The following is a 16114-nucleotide window of genomic DNA, read 5'->3' as shown; positions in this document are numbered from 1 at the left end:
ATGAAGTGTAACATCATCTGTTGAGAGGGGAGTGTCAATAACATCGAGCTTATCAGCAATGATCTTCACAGCATGGAGAAAGTCCGTCACGGAACGAGAACCATGTTGGATGTGGGTAAGCTCTTCTTTCAATTGCATGACTCTGGTACGAGAACGGTTGGCATAAAGCCGAGTAAGCTTTGACCAGGCTGCATGAGAGGTTTCCGACGTTGCAATCAGTGGGATAATCGCTTCGGAAACAGATGCCAGGATTGCATGAAGTAGAAGCTTGTCCTGTCAGAACTAGAGAAGATATGCTGGGGAAAGAGACGACGAAGCGGAGGAGGATGAAGCGGACGCATCTTCCTTTGGCGGACACAGGGTTGTGCCGTTGACATAATGATGCGAGACAGATGATTTAGGGAAGAAAATATGAATTGAAAAGGGAGGGGAGAGAAGTTCTGGAGTCCACCAGGTGTCAAGACAAAGTTTTCATTTCCAAATTACTCTACTAAAACAGGAGATATGGAGGTGCCATATATAGCCCCCTATGCAACTACCCATGATCCCCACAAATGATCATGTAACTACCCATGATCCAACAACATCATGGGTCACTACACTAGCAAAATACAGTCATACAAGCCAGCAACTAATAAAAGACAAAAATACATAATAAATAAATAAAAATATACAAAAAAATAAAACTAGGGTGGCCAAAGTGCTATGCACGCCGGCGACGCCTATATATATGCTGGAAACGGAGGTCTGTGTCCCCACCAACTCCCCTCAGCGGAGAAGAGTTCGCCTCTGGCGAAAAGGATGTCTGGTAATGCTCCAACAGGTCTGAAGCAAGTCGCTGAAGCTCATCTCTGCTAATCCAGGTATCATCTGACGGAGGTCGACCATGCCATCTGACCAGGTATCGCTGATAACCACCGTTCTACGTACTAACAATCTGATCGTCCAAAAGCTGTTCCACTGTGTCTGTGATCTGCGGAGAAAAAGGTACAGGAGGCAAGACAGGAGCAGGAGATATTTTCTCAAAATTGGATATGAGGCAGTGTCAGGCTCATTGAGTGGGTCTGCAGGAATAGTTGTCGGACCTCGGTAGGCAACTAAGTCTTCTACATTAAAAACTGGATTAATTCTAAAATCACTTGGAATATCCACCACATATGCATTAGATCCAACCCGTTTCAGAATTTGGTATGGACCCATACTTTGGGCGTGCAATTTTCTAACGGTTTCTGGTGGAAACCGTTCAGGTCTGATTCTGATCATTACATCATCACCCACTCGAAATTCTTGATAACGTCGACGTAAGTCAAGGGCCATTTTATATCTCGCATTATTAATTTCAATTTTCTTTTTAATCTCTTTATGTAAATTTTGCATGTGTTGCTCAAAGGATTCAGCGGTCTCAGAGATTCTATTGTTAGGTGCTACTGGGATAAGATCAACAGGTTTTCGCGGTACATAGCCTCAGACAATTTCAAAAGGGCTCAAGCCAGAGGTCTTGTTCATAGAGCTATTGTAGGCGAATTCAGCTGTGGATAGGAGAAGATCCCAATTACCTGGGTGGTCACCCACTAAACATCGTAGAAGGTTTTTTAGGCTGCGGTTGACCACCTCAGTTTGCCCGTCTGTCTGAGGGTGATAGGCTGTGGAATATTTAAGCTTAGTACCTATAAAGTTCCCGAGGATCTTTCAAAAATAACTAACAAATTTGACATCTCTATCAGTCACTATCGATTTTGGAAGCCCGTGGAGCCTAACGACCTCATCAAAGATGATCCTCGCAACTTTGAAGGCATCAGAAGTCTTGGAAGTGGGCAGAAAATGTGTCATCTTAGAGAACCGATCCACTACCACGAGAATGGAATCATGCTTACTTCTAGTCTTTGGCAATCCTAGCACGAAATCCATACTAATGTCCTGCCAAGGACGATCTGGGACAGAAAGGGGGGTATATAAACCAGTGTTTTGTTTGCGCTGTTTGGATAGATGACAAGTACGACACTGACCAACAATTTTTGCAACATCCCGTTTTAAACTAGGCCAATAAAATCTTTGTTCGACCATATCAATGGTCTTATTTCTACCAAAATAGCCAGCTATTCCTCCCGCATGAAGTTCCCAAACTAGAAAATCTCTAAAGGATGTTTGAGGGATACACAGCTTGTTTCCTCGGAACAGGAAGGCATCAACCACAAGGTAATCACTATTGTCCCTGGTGCAACTTTCTAACACGCTCGCATAGATCTCAACGAAGTCTGAACAAGTTGCATAATCGTCAATCATACGTTCAAATCCAGTAACATTTATGCTTACTGAAAAAAATAATGCTACACGTCGGCTTAAGGCATCAGCTGCTTTGTTGTCAATACCTGCTTTGTGACACAACATGAAAATATATTCTTGAAGAAATTCAGCCCATTTTTCGTATCGTGAACTCAATTGTTTTTGGAAATTTAAGTACCTCAAAGCTTCATGGTCGGAATATAATATGAACTCCTGAGGTAGCAGATAGTGACGCCAGTGACGCAGCGCTTGTACAACAGCATAAAATTCTGTCATAGGCAGAATATTTTCGTTTGGCATCATTCAGCTTCTCACTGAAGTATGCGATAGGATGTTTTTCTTGGCTTAAGACACCACCTATACCTATACCAGATGCATCACAAGAGACTTCAAAAACTTTAGTGAAATTGGGGAGGCATATTACTGGGGCTTCTGTCATTCTAGTCTTGATCTCTTGGAATGCCTTTGAGGCCGCAACGGTCCAGTAAAATTCACCTTTTCGGATACAATCCGTAATCGGTGCAGTGATCGTACTAAAATTCTTGATGAACCTCCTATAAAAGGTGGCTAGGCCATGGAAGCTTCGCACCTCAAATAATGTAGTAGGCTCGGGCCATTCAAGAATAGCTTGGACTTTCTGTGGGTCTGCTGAAACATCCTCAGAAGACACAACAAATCCTAAGAAGATTACACGATCAGTCATAAATGAACACTTCTTAAGGTTCGCATATATGCTTTCTTTCCTTAGTGAATTGCAGACCAAACGTAGGTGTTCAAGGTGTTGTTCCTTGTTTTTGCTATAAATTAAGATATCATCAAAATAGACTACAAGGAATTTTCCCATGAAAGGTCTTAGCACTTGGGTCATAATTCGCATAAATATGCTAGGTGCATTTGTCAACCCAAAGGGCATGACTAGCCACTCGTATAATCCATCCTTGGTTTTGAAAGCTGTTTTCCATTCATCACCCGGGCGGATACGGATTTGGTGATAACCACTCTTAAGGTCAATTTTGGACAAGATGGTGGCACCTGCCATCATGTCAAGCATGTCATCCAATCGTGCAGGCACTGCACACGGGCTAAGACTCTCTCGGATGAACCCCTTTTGGAGTAGTTCATCAACTTGCCGTTTCAATTCAGCATGTTCAATCGGATTGAGTCTATAATGAGGCAAGTTCGGAAGAGTCGCCCCTAGGACCAAGTTTATGGCGTGCTGAATGTCATGCATAGGGAGAAGCTCATCAGGAAGGTCCCCAGGAAAGAGATCCTTAAATTCTTCTAGAACATGATAAACTTCTTTCAAAAAATCTATTTGAAAATTAGGAACAACTTCTTTGGATACTAACACAATGACTATGGATTCTTGGGATGCTGCTTTCTCAAATTCCTTAGGACTAATGATTTGAAGGCGCTTTTCAACCTTCACATCCTTCTTTCCAGCAATAGAAGGCCTAGGAGGCAAAGGGTTTAGTCGAATTTTCTTTCCTTGGTGAACAAAAAAACAGGAATTGGATTTGCCATAAATGGTCACATCCAAATCATAAAGCCACGGTCTACCAAGGATGATGTGTCCAACGTCCAGGAAAATAACATCACACCAGACCTTATCATTATATTCAGAAAAGTTGATTTGGACTAGACAACACTCAGTGACTGGTATAGCGGTTTTATCCACCCAAGACACATTATAAGGGTTAGAATGAGGCACTGTCTTTAACTGTAGCTTCTTGACAGTTCTTGTGGATACAATGTTGACACTACTCCCACTGTCAATGATAACCTTACAGCTATGTTCGCCACATTTGATGTAGGTGTGAAATATGGATCAACGCCTTCAGTCATCATCTTTTTGCTTAGGTTGTGTAAGGACACACCTAACTACGCCTAAAGGGGTGGAACCCTCAAATGAGCCAGGTTCCTCACCTTCATCTGACTCTTCAAGGTCTATCTCTGGTTCATGGACCAACTCATCCTCTTGATCATTTCTATCTTCTTCGATGACCAGTGTTTTCTTAGTAGGACATTGACTAGCTCTATGCCCAAAACCAAAACATCTGTAACACTGATCTCGAAAAATTTTGGGTGGGTCACTTAAAATTCTCTTATTCTTTTGATCATTAATTTTTGGGGATTCTGTCACTGGATTTCTAATATTAGGCTTACTCCAAGTGTTAGTTTGACTACCGTGGGTGAACTTATGATTGGTCTCCTTAAGATCAAATCATCTAAAGGTTGTCTTATTAGTATAACGCTTGATGTCTTGGATAAGTTGATAGGCATGTTCTAATGAATTGACCTCGCGTAGAATAAGCTCTTTTTGTAAATCATCTCGCAATCCGGACCTAAACCTAGAAAGGGTCAATTCCACACTCTCGCGTGCATCGCATCGCATAAAGAACTCATCAAAACGAGCGATGTACTCAGACACAGGTTTATTTCCTTGAATCAGCCGTTGCCACTAATCTAACAGGCGACTCTTATAGGATGTTGGGAAATATTTTTCTTTTAACTTCTCCTTCATTTCATCCCATTGTACCATAGGGGGTTGACTAGCTCTAGCAAGCATATTTTCTATTGTATTCCAATACAACTTTGCGGGACCAGTGAGCTTCATTTTTGCAAAATGAACTCTGCGATCTTCAGATAGATTATACCATTCAAAGTAATGGTCCATATCAGCGAGCCAGTCAATGAAGACTTTTGGGTCGAGACGACCATCATAACTTGGTGCATCGATCCTAATACTGCACATTACATGCTCATCTGGTGTCTCACGCGCTCTTAGATAGTCCCTTTGGTGTTGTTGCCCAATGCCTCTGGGGCGGGGCGGTTCAAACTCACCAAGTTCAGACTCTCCATCGTTGTGAGTAACTTGGAGGTTGGTGATTGAATTTTCAGCCACAGTCAAGCGGGTATTCAGCCTAGCTTCAGGGTCAGTGATCCTTGCCCCTAATCTGGTTTCTAATGCTGCTATGGCATCTAATACCTGTTGGTTTGGGTTGGTAGACATCTCATGTGAGTAGGATGTACCACTACGAGTTGTCATGCTCTAGACTACGAAAATCCTAGATATAAAAATAGCTTTCAGATTAAATTTAACAATTTTGACTAAAAGTCTTATGTCAGAGTCTTGGTTGCTCTCGAATTTGCACAGGTTATAACTAAATATCAGGACCTTAGATACTGCTAACCTTGGTCTGGGTTATGCAAAATCTTCGCAGGTTAATCTAACGAAAGTGGGGTCCTTCAAATTGATTTGGATTTCACCATATTCAAGTAAAATTCCTAGTTGCCTTTTGAGGATTTGAAAATAATTTATAAGGCTCAATATGTATTTTCAAGGGGCATAGGCTATTACAAAATTAAGGTCCTATCTTAAACCGACAACATGAAGTGAAAACAATAATAATCTAAAGATAAACTAGTTTATAGGAAAAGGCTGAAAAATTATTTAAAGAAAAGATACGACCTTTTCTTACAGATCTGAGTCAGTGGATGAGTTTGGATGTCAGAGTGTAGGATGCAGAACCGGAGCCCGACGATTTGTAGAAGATGCTGCTGGAAGACGGTCGACTACGGGTATCGTTGTGGAAGCCCAACTTACTGCAGGGTCTGGCTCCAAGTACAGGGGCCTAAAAGCTGGGCCCGCAAGACAATGGGCCAGAGGATCAACTGGGCTCGCATGACAACGGGCCAAGCACTGGGCCGACCCGCTCGCCCGAAAGCAGGAATTTAGAAGGGACCCGAAGCTTCTGGAATAGCTTCGGATCCCTCTGAGCAATGGAGAAAAGGGCTGAGGGAGATAGGGGGGAGAAGGGAGGAGCGATGTCGGAGGGTGGCGATCTTGGTTTTGGGGAGCGAAGGAAGCGGCGACGGCGGACGATGGAGTCGGCAATGGAGGAGGAGGTGGTGGTGGCAACGGAGAAGATGAAGGGGGGGTGGCAGTGTGACCGAGGCAGCGGTGTGTGCGGTCATGGAAGTGAGCGGCGTCGGCGAACGAGAATGGCCTGGCGGCGGAAAGGAGAGGCGGCTTGGCGGTAGCAAAGGGGAACGCAGCGACCTGCCGGCGGCGGCCCTGTGGACGGCCGGTCGTGAAGAAGAAGAGGTATTCTCTTTTCTAGAATACCTCGGATGCAGCACTGTCTCATGAGAGGGGTGGGAGGCGACGGAAGCGTGGGTGCGGTTGTAAGAGCGGCGACAGCGGCGGTGGTGGTGTGGCAGCGATGCGTCACTTTTTTTTTTTTGGAACAGCACGTGCAAGTCACGTGCTTTCGCCTGAGGTTGTCACGTGCGGGACTCACGTGAGGGTCATGTGACCCTTTCTTCTTTTTTTTTCTTTTTTTTTTCTTTATCCCGGAACGGATCCGGGTTACTGACCGAGGGTTAACGGGTTTGGAGCTTACCCGTTTACCAACTTGAAACTCTCCAACAGTTTCAAGTGAGCGTGCCGAGATTTACGCCCACGGTTGCTGGCGGTTCCCGGCGGCCGATCGTGCCGAAGTTCATGCTAGCAGTGTGGGTGGATCTTAGTGGCCAGTGGTGATGGCCGGCGACCGGTCACCTGCTCTGGCACTGGGTCTCTTCTCACTAGTAATGTCTTCCCATCTCTCTTCGTGTGCGCGGTGGCCGGCGGGCGCTTCAGCGGGTCCGAGGGACAGAGCCGAAAGAAGGGCGGCGATGCTCCTCTTCTTTTTGGCAACGGGAGTCACTCGTGGTCCATCAGCACGCTCCGGTGTCCGAGGTCGGGGTACCGTGTAGATTTCGTGTGCCCACCGAAATCCTGGGATCCGGCAGTGCTCCGCCATACATCGGCATGGTGCTTCTGTGGAAGGAGAAGTGGCCGAGAATGGAAGTGGAGGACCAGCCGCAGAGGCTTCTGCTTTTTTTTTTTTTGTCTGGTGCGAGATCCGAGAGAGAGGGAGGAGGCAGCAAAAGGTGTTTATTTTATCTGAAACCGAAAGAAGAAGAGAACAGTAGGAACAGTGGAAAATATAGAAGAGGGATCGAGGCTTTAGCAACAGTGGCAAGCCTGCCTAAGCTCTGATACCAAACTGATGCGGGACAGATAATTTAGGAAAGAAAATATGAATTGAAAGGGGAGGGGAGAGAAGTTCTGGAGTCTACCAGATGTCAAGACAAAGTTTTCATTTCCAAATTACTCTACTAAAACAGGAGATATGGAGGTGCCATATATAGCCCCCTATGCAACTACCCATGATCCCCACAAATGATCATGTAACTACCCATGATCCAACAACATCATGGGTCACTACACTAGCTAAATACAGTCATACAAGCCAGCAACTAATAAAAGACGAAAATACATAATAAATAAATAAAAATACACAAAAAAAATAAAACTAGGGTGGCCGAAGTGCTATGTACGCCGGCGACGCCTATGTACATGCTGGAAACGGAGGTCTATGTCCCCACCAACTCTGATATGGGACAGATGATTTAGGGAAGAAAATATGAATTGAAAGGGGAGGGGAGAGAAGTTCTGGAGTCCGCCAGATGTCAAGACAAAGTTTTCATTTCCAAATTACTCTACTAAAACAGGAGATATGGAGGTGCCATATATAGCCCCCTATGCAACTACCCATGATCCCCACAAATGATCATGTAACTACCCATGATCCAACAACATCATGGGTCACTACACTAGCTAAATACAGTCATACAAGCCAGCAACTAATAAAAGACGAAAATACATAATAAATAAATAAAAATACACAAAAAAATAAAATTAGGGTGGCCGAAGTGCTATGCACACCAGCGACGCCTATATACATGCTGGAAACGGAGGTCTGTGTCCCCACCACATAACCCATTAGGTCATAGCCAATAAGAAGAGAAACAAATTGTGCGTGCCATGAAGCAAAGTTGGACGACGAGAGCTTCAAAGGAAGCTGGGTGGCTGCGTTGATCGAGATTAGCTGAGACATGGTGGTGGTGGGACTGGTAACCACAGCAAGGGTAGCACTGGATGAATCGCTAGAGGCCATGGGAGGAGATCGATTTCTTCTCGTTGGAGGAAAAAACGTGCTCTGATACCATAAAGATTTTGTAATCTCGATAACTTTATAAATGGAGTATGTGCAGATATATAGTGGAAAGAACAACTGAATGGGAGTGATCGAAGGGATACATAGTTAGTCATATCCCTGTAGATATACATGAGCAATGAACCATATACAGGAAGATCGGATGAGAGTGTGCAAGTTAAAATATCATCTGATATCTCTGTTACCAACCACAAGTGGCCATAAAAAGTTTCTAGCACTAAGAACCTATACTCCTATGGAACTCGAAACACATTTGAAATATAACCTAAGTTCCACTTAAAAGAATAATAAAAGCATTTTGTTTGCTCTCACAGGCATGTTTACGTGCGTGATGACTCACATACACGTAGCTTATAGAAGTAATCACCAACATGACAAGCATATATACAACTTATTAGCAACCATTTATAACTACAAGTGAAGAGGAGAAGCATGTGCACATGAGAAAAACTAGTGCAATTGATGGCTGGTCCTCATAGCAGCGATTGCACTCACTGGGTCTAGGCTCTTTGGGCAGCTAGCCGTGCAACTCCTTATAGTCCTGGACCTGCACAACCTCTTCTCATCTTCCGTCAGTGCTTGCAGCCTCTCTTGGGTGAAATCATCACGGCTTCAAAGATACTGTTGGGGGAAAAATGGACCACCCCACAAATACAATTAAAACACCCAAATCCGACAGGAGGCCTGAGCTCATACAGGCCGAGCTCATTTAGGCCGAGCTCAGAAGACCGAGCTCATGCAGGCCGAGCTCATGAGGCTGAGCTCAGAAGGCCGAGCTCATGCAGTCCGAACCGAGCTCAGAAGATCGAGCTCATGTAGGCCGAGCTCATGAGGCCGAGCTCAGAAGACCGAGCTCATGCAGGCCGAGCTCATGAGGCCGAGCTCATGCAGTCCAAACCGAGCTCAGAAGACTGAGCTCATGCAGGCCGAGCTCATGAGGCCGAGCTTAGAAGACCAAGCTCATGCAGGCCAAGTTCATGAGGCCGAGCTCAGAAGGCCGAGCTCATGCAAACCGAGCTCAGAAGGCCGAGCTCATGCAGGTCGAGCTCATGCAGGCCGAGCTTATGCAGTCCGAGCCGAGCTCATGCAGTCCGAGCCGAGCTCATGCAGTCTGAACCGAGCTCATGCAGGCCGAGCTCAGAAGACTGTCGAGCACAGAAGGCCGAGCTGACCTCAGAAGGCCGACCTCGTCGTCCACATGCTGCGGCCATGCCCTGTAACAACCTTACCGCACCATGCTTTACTTGCCGGCCACGCCACGACATATCAACCATGGATCATACCCTGCTACGACTGTAAACACCTCACCATTCCCAAGAATGGACTGCACTGCGTGCCACAAGCAAGCTTTAGCTGCGCGCCATCTCCTCCCATGATTGGAACGGGTCATCCACGGCAACTCATTACTTCACACGCCTACGTCCAATCGTAACGGTAACCTATTAATTCGTCCAGTTACATCACAGATAATCCTGCCACTCTCCCTATAAAAAGAAAAACTTTTTCCTCCCAAGAGGAGGTTTCGAATTTCTACATGCAGTCCATCTCTTTCTCCAAAATTAAGCCCCCCTCTGACTTAAGCATCGGAGGGCCGACGCCGAAAACCTCGGCCACCGGCTTGTTGCAGGTATTCCGGAGGATGCCGCCCGCCGACGGACCGCCACCCGCCATTCCAGCATCGGAGCTTCTCCTTCTCAGCCGACAGTCGCCCCCGAGTCTAATTTCCAGCAACAGTTGGCGCTAGGGGAAGGGCCCGAGTCGTAGCCATGAAGCTAAGGAGTAAGGAAGCCTCTAACGCCTCTCGGCATCGCGTACCAAGTCCTGGACACTCAATCCAGAACCCATCACCAAGGCCTCCGGTGGATCCAGTCCCCCCAAGTTCAACCAGAGCAGTTCAACCTGCTTGTTCAACAAGTCCAAGCACTCACTGCGGCCGTTCAAGGCCTACAGCAAATAGAAGGACAACCTCTACTCCCTCCTCACGAGCATGAGTCCTCAGGACGCCACTCGCGATGTCATTTCTCTGTAGAGCGTCGCCACCACCGAAGCTCCCACCGAGCTCGACCCCCAAGCCGAGAGGGCTTGTCACGCATCCATTATCCTGAGAGCTCGCGCCGAAGCCTGACGCCTCAAGTACGGGAGCACCCATCTGAGGCGGGGTCCGCCCCATGCCAAGCTGCAACAGGAGCCCCACCCGAGCTCGGCAGAAAAGTCGAGGACTTGGAGCGGCAGATATAGATGCTTCAAGATCGAGGCCCATAGCGAGACGTCGACCTTGACTTTACAACAGAATCTCCATTCCCTCAATGGATCATGGATGAGTCAATCCCCCAGAGGTTCAAGATGCCACAGATTGAGCCATATGATGGCTCATTCGATCCTCTTGATCATTTGGAGAGCTACAAGTCCCTTATGACACTCCAGGGAGCCACAGACGCTCTACTCTGCAAAGCCTTCCCAGCAACTCTCCGCAAGACAGCTCGTTTTTGGTTCTCCGGACTAAAGCCCAGCTCGATTCTCTTCTTTAAACAGTTGGGCAGGCAGCTCGCCACCCATTTTGCTGCTAGCCGGCGTCAGCGCCGGACCTCAGACTCCCTCTTCGCCATCACGCAGAAGGAGGGAGAATCCTTAAAAGACTACATCAGTCGCTTTTCCTCGGCCACATGGGAGGTTCGCGATCTCGACCAGTCAATCGCCATGTCGGCATTGAAGACTGGAGCTCGGTCCTGCAAATTTCTCTTCTCCATCGAGAAGAGCTTCCCCGCCGACTTTGTTGAAATGTTGGCCCTAGCTCGCAAGTACGCCAAGGCTGAGGAAGCCATGGCCTCTCAGTGGGAGGCAGCCGAACGACCTGCCAAGATGCAGAAGACGCGCCACGAGGAGCGCTCCCAACCAAGCAGCAGATCCCCCTGGCATGAGAAAGAGCCTCCTTGGCCCAAGAGCCTAGCTCACTCGAGGTCTCCCCTCCAAAAGTTTCAAATATACACTCCCCTCACATCTACCCGAGCAGAGATCCTCATGGAGATTGAGAGTCAGGGCTACCTCCGACCTCCATTGAGAATTCGACCGACAGAGTCGCGGAAGCACTCGAAAAAGTACTGCCACTTCCACCGAGATCGCGGCCATGATACGGAGGATTGCTACGAGCTCCGTGATGAGATCGAGGCACTTGCCCGCCGAGGTCGGTTGAGTTGTTTTGTCCATGATCATGCCTACAGGAGAGAACCTGAGGAGCAAAACCCAGTGCCGCGTGAGGAGCAGAATGACAACTGACCTCTCGCGGGCATCAACAATATCATCAGAGGGCGGGCAAGTAGAGGCGCCTGAAGCAACGAGCTCGGAAGAAGGAGCTTCCTCAAAGCATCCGTGCATTGCGAAAGTCATCTCCTTTTTCGATGAAGACCAAAGGATTTTATGACGACGTTGTAGCTATTTCCTTCATCATTGCAAGGCTTTAAAAAGAATTTTAGTACATAATAAAAGCTTGGCTGATGCCTTATTTTGTAATGCCTTTCAAAGGATAAGCACTCCTCTGACTAGATTCACAGTAGATTCCACCCCAAGAAAGTACTATGAAGTTAAATTCTCTCATGGTCCAGAAGGCGGAGCTCATGCAGGCCGAGCCGAGCTCAGAAGACCGAGCTCATGCAGGCCGAGCCGAGCTCATGCAGGCTGAGCCGAGCTCAAAAGATCGAGCTCATGCAGACCGAGCTTAGAAGGCCGAGCTCATTTAGGCCGAGCTCATGCAGTCCGAGCCGAGCTCAGAAGACCGAGCTCATGCAGACCGTGCTCACGCAGGCCGAGCTCATGCAGACCGAGCTCAGAAGAACGGGCTCCAAAGGCCAACCTCAGAAAGCCAGTGCTGAGCCAAGTCTTGAGGGACTTCGAAGCTCGAGAGCTATCAAAATATCTCCAAAAGGTACAGGACGCCACTTTGGCTTCAAATAATTTCAATATTTTATTTATTTCCAGGTCGGAGAATCCAAAAAATGACTTACAGGTATCTCTATCTCCAACGTCGCCCCGTTCCGAATAAAGGCGCACGATCGCCAATGGACGAAGTCCGTCTCCTGTATGTGTCTCCAATGATGCCCCAACTAAGCTCAGGACACCTGTTCGACGTCATTCGACGATATTCGACGTCCTTCAACGCCATTCGATGCCATTCGATGACATTCAATGCCATTCGACGATATTCGACGCCATTCGACGACATTCGACGCCCTTCGACGACATTCGATGCCCTTCGACGATATTCGATGCCATTTGACGCCATGTCAACGCCGTTCGACACCCTGTAACGCCATTCGACACCTCCTACGACAACACGCCCCGATCTGAGTGGGGGATCCCTGCTGAGTCGACCACAAGCCAAAGGAGGCTGCTGAGTCGACCTGAAGCACTTAGCTCCAACTACATGAGAGGTACACCCTACTTGGCACGTACATCTCCATAGACATTTGGCTATATTACAAGATGATCGACGACTGAACTACTTCCTTCGCTCGAGCCAAAAAGCAGCTCGAACTCGAAAGTCGGGGGGTAGTGTTGGGGGAAAAATGGACCACCCCACAAATACAATTAAAGCACCCAAATCCGGCCTGAGCTCATGCAAGCCGAGCTCATGAGGCCGAGCTCATGCAGGCCGAGCTCATGAGGCCGAGCTCATGCAGTCCGAGCCGAGCTCAGAAGACCGAGCTCATGCAGGCCGAGCTCATGCAGGCCGAACTCATGAGGCCGAGCTCAGAAGGCCGAGCTCATTTAGGCCGAGCTCATGCAGTCCGAGCTGAGCTCAGAAGACCGAGCTCATGCAGGCCGAGCTCAGAAGACCGAGCTCATGCAGTCCGAGCCGAGCTCATGCAGGCCGAGATCATGCAGTCCGAGCCGAGCTCATGCAGGCCGAGCTTAGAAAGCTGCTGAGCACAGAAGGCCAAGCACAGAAGGCTGAGCTGACCTCAGAAGGCCGACCTCGTCGTCCACATGCTGCGGCCATGCCCTGTAGCAGCCTCACCGCACCATGCTTTACTTGCCGGCCACGCCATGACATATCAACCACGGATCATACCCTACTACGACTGTCAACGCCTCACCATTCCCAAGAATGGACTACACTACACGCCACAAGCAAGCTCTGGCTGCGCGCCATCTCCTTCTATGATGGGAACGAGCCATCCACGGCAACTCATTACTTCGCACGCCCATGTCCAATCGTAACAGTAACCCATTAATTTGTCCAGTCATATCACAGGTAACCCTGCCACTCCCCCTATAAAAAGGGAAACTTCTTCCTCCCAAGAGGAGATTTCGGATTTCTACATACAGTTCATCTCTTTCTCCAAAATTAAGCCCCCCTCTGACTTAAGCATCGGAGGGCCGGCACCGGAAACCCTGGCCACCGGCTTGTTGCAGGTCTCCCGGAGGATGCCGCCCGCCGACGGACCGCCACCCGCCATTTCAGGATCGGAGCTTCTTCTTTTCAGCCGACGGTCGCCTCCGGGTCCAATTTCCAGCAATAGGTACATATATAAAAAGGAAGAATTTTTATCAGCAACCATCAAAAGGTTTTCTTGATCGAGCACAAGAAATGTTAATAAACTTCGTCGTATCACCTATCCGAGATCCATCAATATGCATGTAGTAAAGCAGCTGGACCTCAGAACTCTTCTGAGTTCCACCAATAGGCAGGGCCGGCAGCACCGCAGCAGGCACAGAGAATGCACTCAGGGCCGGAGAAATTCTCTCCCACTCTCTTGCTTCTTTTGATCTTGAGCCATGGCTCAATTAACCTATATACATCATGTTGAGATCCATGGACTAAGCTTAAACAAAATCAGTCACTAAAGATATGACTACAAAGCTGTAAACATGACCTGAAAATCATCAAACAGCTCCTTAATTACTAGGAGAATAGAAAGACTGTAGGCAATTGAATTGGCATGACTATTTATAGCTCAAGCATAACCTACGTGGAATTCCGTTGATTGAAACCTGGTTAAACTTACATACTTCGATATATAAGCTTGACTCATGCATTACCTGACCTGAAACATTTTTGAAAAGTTAATGGTATTTCAAAAATAATGCAACGCTAGCACGAGTGCAAATGTACTCGATTAATTGTTCACTATACAGTCCATCTATATTTATCATGGGTGTTCTATGGAGACCAAGTCAGTAATATGCACGACAGAGACCGACCACAGGCAAAACATGCCAAATAATAAAACCCACCGTTTCCACATTAATTCCTTATCACTGGAATTATGTGGAAAAAATATAAGATGATGTTTTTTTTTAAAGACTATATACTGACTCTTACGAAATGGAGGCACAAGTAGTTATACTTGTATTGGTGGTAGAAAGTTGTGAGATCCACCCGCCAAGTCCTTGACGACAAACATTGAGGGAGAGGAGTTATCATAGTGGCGTTGGAAGTATTGGTGTCGATGGGTTTTAAACAAGCCACCGTGTTGATCCCACCTATGTTCATGGAGCAGGAGCCACAGATGCCGGGGTTTCACCGATATATCCTGAAGTCCTCCACCTTCTTGGACTTGTCTGATCTAGACATCTCCTTCTTCCCTTCTACCCTATCTGGAAGCCTTGCATAGTTCTCTACAATGTCCTTGACATCCTTCTGCCCCTTTCCTTTAATATAGCTCGTCACCTTGCTTACCCCATCACCAAACCAGCCCTTCAATGGCCCCACTCTCTTCAACATCTCCCTCTCCTCTCTACCAAGGAGAAAGGTTTCACTTTATCTGATCATAGTTTTCATGGTGTATAGATGTGTGACATGTAACAGTACTATGGTAGGGAATGGTCACTAATGAGGTCAAGGAAGATCGGCCTCCGACCCGCGCGTCCAGCGTTACAGAGAGATCTGCCGCCCTCCGACCTCATCCCTACCGGTCTCAGATAGCGGAGGCGACTGCTTTTCCTCAGAAGTATTGTCCGCTTTGAAGGAGGTTTCATAGTCTCTTCTCAATGCACGGTTTTGCCCCACAAAAGGCGCCTCTGAAGAGAAAGGGGTAGTCCCTCTCCATTTAAGGAACAGACCTCTTTGCTATCAAGTCGATGTGGGACTAAGTTCGGATCCTTTATTCCCACAACAGTCACTTTACCATGGTAGCGCTGCAAGAAAGTGTGGTGGCACGTGCATGGGTTAGTGGACACGTAGCTAGGAAGATAGGAAGACAACTGTTGCATGTTTGCCGCCTGGACAACTAGAGACCACCTCTGAAAAAAGGTGGTTTGGCATACAAAGGAACTGGCTTAACCCATCGATTACAAATACTTGGATTACTTAGCCAACTTCCCTTCTGAAGCACAATGGATAAATCCAGAGGCCTGTATTGGCTAATTCTCATGCAATCCCAAGATGTGAGGTGACATGCCTAATAAGCAACATTGGCAAGCTTCACTAGAAGGGAAGAAATTAATCCTATGGAGCAGGTATAGATAAGTTGTGTGGGCTCTAAACCATAATCTTTGAAGTTCAATTCAGCTGCCATTTTTTTTTCTTTTTATTACAAAGGCAAGACCAACACTCAGAACAGCAGTATAAAATAGGTCAGGGCCTCAATGACTCTGCACCAGCTCCCACAACTGGGCAGGAAAAGACACTACTCAGTCTTTGTGACCCAGCTTCGGCCAGGTAGCGGAGTCTCCTAGAAGTATAAGGCTGATCCGGTCAGTGAAGTCTCGAAATATGAGTAAAGATGTATATTACGCCCACTGCCTCAACCTCCACCTTCACCTCA

The 16114-nt window shown here is 47.3% G+C and overlaps 1 pseudogene; it reads right to left on the bottom strand.

The window, feature by feature from the left end:
- Positions 1-8801: 8801 nt before the first annotated feature.
- On the bottom strand, positions 8802-14868 carry LOC120107372 (succinate dehydrogenase [ubiquinone] iron-sulfur subunit 2, mitochondrial-like; annotated as a pseudogene).
- Between the last annotated feature and the right edge of the window lie 1246 nt (positions 14869-16114).

The sequence above is a fragment of the Phoenix dactylifera genome, chromosome 7 (assembly GCF_051530095.1).
Source record: "Phoenix dactylifera cultivar Ajwa chromosome 7, Ajwa_hap1_PhDact_Kaust_v1.1, whole genome shotgun sequence".
In the NCBI taxonomy this organism is placed as follows: Eukaryota; Viridiplantae; Streptophyta; class Magnoliopsida; order Arecales; family Arecaceae; genus Phoenix; species Phoenix dactylifera.
Note: the sequence above shows the minus strand (reverse complement) of the source record. Positions and strands in the feature narration are given on the sequence as shown.